Raw genomic sequence first — 6728 nt, 5'->3', positions numbered from 1 at the left:
CAAAGGGAACCAAGCATTGAGAAACAGATCCTCATTTCCTCCCAAAACAGCAGCAGTTCTTTCATGAGGAATAACTTTAAATAATTCCCTGCACCACAAAGTCACAGAGGAAGGTTTATCCGTAATCCAGTCAATGAGAATACATTTCCTAACTATCAGCAATAATTTATCACATAGTTTGCACTGCGAGTAATTTAATGTTGACTGGAAGAATGGACTCTTACCCATTTCAAAGTTCTTTGGTTTCTATTATTAATTTGGGAAAACAAGTTTGAGTATTTTTGAATGTTATCAGCACACTGAATGGCCATTATCAGTTCTTATCAGTTCCATAAATACTGCCATTGATTCTTCTACTAGTAGGCAGTTATTGGTGGTTGTTTCGCAATGCTGAACAGGAACCTTATTTGGCTAAATTTAGGCACCAAAGCACTCTAATTTCAAAAAAAATAATGACGACCTTCATATCTCAGTGTTAAACACGTCACAAGTCTGTGAGATATTTATTTTACTCTCTGTAACACAACCCTATGCTGCATGGATTTCATTGCACAACTGTTGGCGGTCTCCTTCACCACTTGGGTTGTTATTGCCATATGGGACTAATAACAGCTGATAATGGGCTGATACCATCAGAATATGACATTTTCACAACAACGAGTTTAAGAAGAACTTTATGAATGGGACTAAGCCATGCAATCACAGAATCAAGCTCAGCTTTATATCTCCAGTTCCAGCAGTCAAACAAAAGGCTAGGTGTGACATACATGCTGCTCTTATCAAAGCTGCATGTGTATATTAGTGCAAGAGGTCCAAGCTGAACCACCCAAAGGCTTTTAGATTTTATGGAAGCTAATCATTTTACTATCAAATTATTGTCTTATTTAATGTTTGATTTTTGCTCTTGCAGGGTTATAAAGCCAGTGATCCAAGTCCTTAGTGTTTTCATGTGACTGATTTGTGTCCTAAACCTGAAATGGCACAACAGAAAAACATTTTAGAGTTTGTAGCACAAACAGCAGCATTGTCCTGCGTTGTTCTACTGTATGAATCACACCTTCCAAGTAAATCTTGAGGTCACCGAATACAAACACTCAGTTCTTTATAACCTTCCTATCTGATACCAGCAGCACCCAGTCAGCAGGTTGCTTGACAAGTCTGACGGCCTGTAGATTAAAACTAAAACCTAAAACTCAAGGGGATTCATTCACAAACTCTAAAACGTCATGCTACAATTCAAAATGTACTTTAAATGTGTATATATTTATATATTTAAAAGAAAAGTAGCATAACAGTAATATTTGTTCAAAATGTCTGATGTTTGGCTGCTGCTACACAAACTTTCACAGAGGTACGTGAACGTCTGCACAAACGTTTTTGTTAGAGAAAATGATTGAGGTGGGTTATCAGTAATCCAGGCTAAGAAGACAGTAACCACCACTGCAGTGTTTACTGTCACAGTCCTGGGTCACTGACCTAGTGTTTTGTGTTATTATTAATCTTTGATTTCATTATGATGTGTCATTGCTAGTCTCTTGGTTTTTGTTTCTGTATTCCTAACTCCCTAAGTTCTTTAGTATTTCCTGATTTCCAGTCTTAGGTTTTGTTTATATGCCTTCCCTGTTTTCAGTGTTATGCCTACTCTGTGCCTTTTTCATGTCTCTATATCTCAGTGTCAGGTCCGCATCTCTGTGTTATGCTTACTGTTTTACTTTAACAGTCTCTGTCCTAGGTCGGTGTGTTCTGCTTTGCTTCCTTTGTCTTGTTAGGTCTGATTTGTCCCAGCTGTGTTACAACCTGTTCCCCTTCCTGGCATTGTATTGCCGGCATATTTAAGACCTGTGTTTCTCTCTGTCAGTTGTTGTGTTGTACCCTCACTGTGCTGTGTTTTTCAGAGGATATCTTCGCACATCGAAGAGCACATGGTGGCTCTGCTGGGAAACTCCACATGGGTTCAGTTCCACAAGTAAGGAATCCATAAAAACCACAACACATCCTCAGGAAAAGGATCTTTCTCCCTGTTGCATGGCAGAGCCCCCTTCATATGTCCGAAGCCTGAAAAAACATTTAATAATATAAACAGTAAAGGCCCCAAAGAGGACTCTGATGGGAGCTTCCAGAAGTTCGGTTTAGTTTTGTGATAATATTTCACTTCCCTCCCTCCTGTGTCTGTCCTAACGTGTTACACCTATGTGAGCTCCAGCTTTGGTCTTCTCTCTCCTCTTGTGGCCTCAGGTCTTCTGGGTTCATGTCCTGCATTAAAAACAAGCTTCTGTGTGATACATCCACTCCATAACACGGCCTGTTCCCTGGAAAATACAACGTATTTATGATGTAAGATGGAGAAATGTTGTTTTGTTTTTCTGCAAAATTACCATGATACCATCTATTTAATCCATTTAATTAGAGAGGAATTACACCTTCAGTTGTGGGCTGTATTATAAAGTGTTACCTGAATTTTTTCTTGTCTCAGCCTTTAATTCTTAGTTTAGGTTGAAACAATGTCGGGGTTGTTAGTTCCCTCCTGTGTTCCCATTCTGTTCCTTCTGACTTGTCTTTGTCTCTTTGTGTCAAGGCCGTTCTTCCTGTTTTATTCAGGTTTCAGGTTTTACTTCCTTCCTTTCATTTGCTTGATAAGATTCAGCTGTCCCCACTACGTGATGAGTTTGTCTGAGTCTCTCCTTTCTGGTATTCAGGTTCCTACTCCTAAATTGTTTTGGATCTTTTGTAACCTTGTGAATAATCAGCATTAAAGGGGATTTTAATGTTTTCACCATCTCTCATCTGGGGGTCATGTTATTGACATGGGGGCAGAGAGCTGATGGTTGTGACCGTCCACACACTTTCAGCACATTCACAACTGTTTAGTTATCAAAATAGTTCCCAATCACGTCACTGCATTATTAATTATTAATACAGACACAAGTTTGCTTTTTTTACTGAAGTAACATGATCAGTATTTCTTCCTTTGTTCCCACCGTGTTTTTCCTGGAGAGATAATGTCCAATTTCTTGACTTTGTTAAATATTCATCATGTGCTGAATGGTGACCTTTGACACCCATACAAACAATGAGTTACTGAAGCCAGTAAACACAAAGTAAAATGTCGATAAAAAAGTAATAAGTCTCCGTTTGTTTTCTGAATTTCCAGAGAAAAGTGTAGTGTGCGCTCTCTCCTCAGTAACTAAGCCCTGTCTAAACACTCTGAGTCAGCTCAGAACACAAGCAGCACAATAGGAGCTGCTGCACCTCTCTGGTTCACACTGTAAATGGAAAATAACAGAATCACTTCAAGCTTGAAAAGAGGTTTTTTTTTTCTTTGTAAAATCTGTAAATAAACAGTGGAGGGAATCAAACTCTCTGCTCACACTTTTAGTGCCTTCTTTTTCACAGGGCAGAGTTTCTCATGATTCATAAATGAAACATGAAAGAATAAAATCACTACATGTAATTTGAATTAAAAAAAAAGGTGGATTTTAAAACGAGGTTTCACTTTAAATGTACATTGAGGACTTGGCCCCATACACCCCACCCTAAATTAGATAAATTGAAGAAGATGGGTGGATGGATGGATGGATGGGTCGTTGGTTGGATGGTTGGATGGATGGATGGATGGATGGATGGATGGATGAAAATGAGTTTTCCCTTAAATGTAGTGTGAATCAGTTTCTCCTACAGGCAAAAATAAAGTCGTTGGTTTTATTTTGAAGATCCGAAGGCTTGTTGTTTAGTGTGTTTAGAACACACACGCACACACACACACACACACACACACACACACACACCCACACACACCTTCTATATAATCTGTTCAGATCTGCATCTCTTTTTTTTTTTTTTTTTTTTTTTTTTTTTTTTTTGCCTGTCCCATTTGGTTCTTTAGCCGTCAGAATTGTTGTCTGAAGACCAACAAGGTTACCCAATGGATTTATTTTGCCAAATGGATCATCATGGCATTTCCGTATTGGTCCATTTGATCGACCTTTGTTTTTATTATTTATTTTATTTTATTTTCAGTTGTTACAGACGGGACAGACATGAGTGAGGGATAGGAAAGGGAGAAAGAAAGAGGAAGGAAAAGAAAAACAGAAGGGGAGAGGGACAGTGAGAAAGGGGGGAAAAAAATATCTCCGGGATCACCTGTTGAGAGAAAAAGAATAGAAAACAAGCAAAAAAACAAAACAAAACAAAGCAACATACTATACACAACACCATCGCATTAATCTAGCTAAGTGTAAACAGCAGTAAATACTAAATATTGAATGTTGTTGTGCAGCACGCAGGACAGACAGCGCACAATGTGCTTTGAAGTAGCAGCCAAGAAAGGTGTGATTTAAGTCTACGAACAGTGAACACCCGTGTGCACACCTGTGTGGATCAGCGCGCTTGTATTCAAATGGTTTCCCCATGTAATGGTCTGCTAGAGGATGTAGAGAGCCATAGCCCCGTCCCCCAGGGCATGAAGCAGGCATGGAGGAGATCCAGGCCCCAGACATCCAGAGGTCCCAGAGTGCAAGAGCCCAAGGAGGACCACCGGAGGGGCATCCGTGCCACCTTCATGGGAAGGGCTGAGGATACCCAGGCGAGGGGTCACCCAGTAGCCACCGGGCAGAAGCTAGAGGGGGCTGCACCGGCGTGCCCGCCGGCTCCGCCGGCAGCCAGCTGTGCCAGAGTGAACCGAGCCGCAGGCACAGAGGCCGGAGGCCCGAGGGCCCTCCGCGCCCCGGAAGAGGCCTGACTGAGCAGCAGGCGCCAGGCCCCGCCAAGTAGCCACCGGGAGTGAGCTGGCGCATGACCTGAGCGCCCAGCCCCGGACACCAAGAACCAACAATGCACCGACCCCTGAGGGCATCAGTCACCGGCAGGGAGTGTGGTGAGGGGAGATAGGCCTCCACACTTGGAGGGCCTAGGAGTTCCCAGAGAGGTGGAGTCTAAGACCCGACCTGACATATAGACACAGACAAACAGGCACACACAGACACAGACATGCATTCCCACCCTCATGCACACATATACAAACACTCAGCACTCGCCCAACGTAGGAATAAACGTAAATGGACATGTACACACAATCACACTCCCCAAACATAGTCTATACCCCGGGTCCAGGTATCCTCGCCCCCAGAGGGGGAAACGGCACCCAGACCCAAGAGATGTTACCCTTCCCTCCGGGGTGGAGGCAAGCAGACCGCCCCAGGCTCCGCAGCAGCAGGGAGGCCAATCAGACAGCCAGCATCTCTTCCCAGCCCCCCCGCCCCGATGGCTAGCAGAGAACGGGGGTGTGTTAAGACCCCATACCCCCCTCCTCCCGCTCAAGTGTAGTGTTGCTGCGTGTTGCTCTAAAGTGTATTTAAAACAAGGGAGAGCATGGTGCTGCTGCCAGAGAGCAGCAGGTGTTAGCACGGCCCCTCCCGAGAACCCTCAATGTCTACATGGATTTAAAATTGAGAGGTGGGCACCGGCGCCAGAGGTAGGTTTGAATACACAGACCGTCTACTGGACGCCGTTAACGTGCCCACCCTCAAGGCCCTATATATATATATATATGTGTGTGTGTTATGAGAGTGTAAGTAATGTGGATGTCTAAGTTGTGAGATAAAATTGAGGCACAGGTGGCCAGAAGAGGACAGAGGGGGGGGGAATGTCTCCCCTGCACCCTGGTGACACACCCGCACCCCAAAGCCCTACCTGTGTGGGTGGGTGTGGTGGAGCGGGAAGAGGGAGGCAGCCGGGGATGGGGAGGAAAAGAAGGGAGGGGAGGGTGTCCCTTCCTAGGGCCAGCTCCCCCGCTGACCCCAATAGGCACCCCCGTCCTCTGGTATCCACCAAGGCAAGGGAGCCCAGGCCCATCCAGACCGGGGCCTACGGCAGCAGCACCGCCAAGCCCCACAGGACCCGGGGCAGCCCACCCCACCCCACCGCAGAGGAAACTGTACCCACCCCAACATTCAATCATCTCCCAGACTACACAAGACACAGACACCCAGGTTAAGTTTATTCTCCACCTCTCCTATGTCTCTCCCCCACCTGCAGAGTGGACTCCTGCAAAGATGGAACAACCTCCCTGCCAGTTGAAGAGCCCCCCGGTTAGGCCGATGCACAAGAGGCCCCCCGCGCCAGGGCTGAGCCCCCGTGCACCCACCCGCCCACAACCTCGGCGACACACCGACACACCGAGATCTGCATCTCTTCATCGTCTGATCACGCTTCCACCTCGCTCTGTCTGTAACCCAGTTCCATCAGTCTGTTCCTGTCCGTGTGTGAGAGAGAGCGACATCCTGAGCTCAGGGCTGGCAACATTTGGGATAGATTTGGTGAGGATTTCCCTTTCTCCTCTTATCTGTGTGTGTCTGTGTCTGTGTGTCTGTGTGTGCGCTGGTGCGTGCGTGTGTGGTCTTGTGGGCTCTGAGGTAATTATAGGAGATGATTTTGCCCTCCGTGGAAGGATTCTAATTTTCTCACTTTCTCACTCTTTCCTAATCTTTTCTGTGCTTCACCTTTCCTTTTTCTCTCAGTCCTCATCACCTTCTCTCCTTTCCTCATCATCTTCTCTCCTTCCCTCTCTTCTTCCTCTCCTCCTGTTTCTTTTCCTCTCTGTCCCTTCATGTTGTCCTTGTTATGGAGGTTTTTGTCATTAGATCATATGAGTTCATTTGTGTAATCTCAGCTGAGCATTTTATATGCTCATAAACACATAAACTAAACATTCAATACTAAATCCACTTCAC

Source organism: Neolamprologus multifasciatus, chromosome 2, assembly GCF_963576455.1.
Source record: "Neolamprologus multifasciatus chromosome 2, fNeoMul1.2, whole genome shotgun sequence".
Lineage (NCBI taxonomy): Eukaryota > Metazoa > Chordata > Actinopteri > Cichliformes > Cichlidae > Neolamprologus > Neolamprologus multifasciatus.
This window is presented reverse-complemented; position numbering follows the sequence as displayed.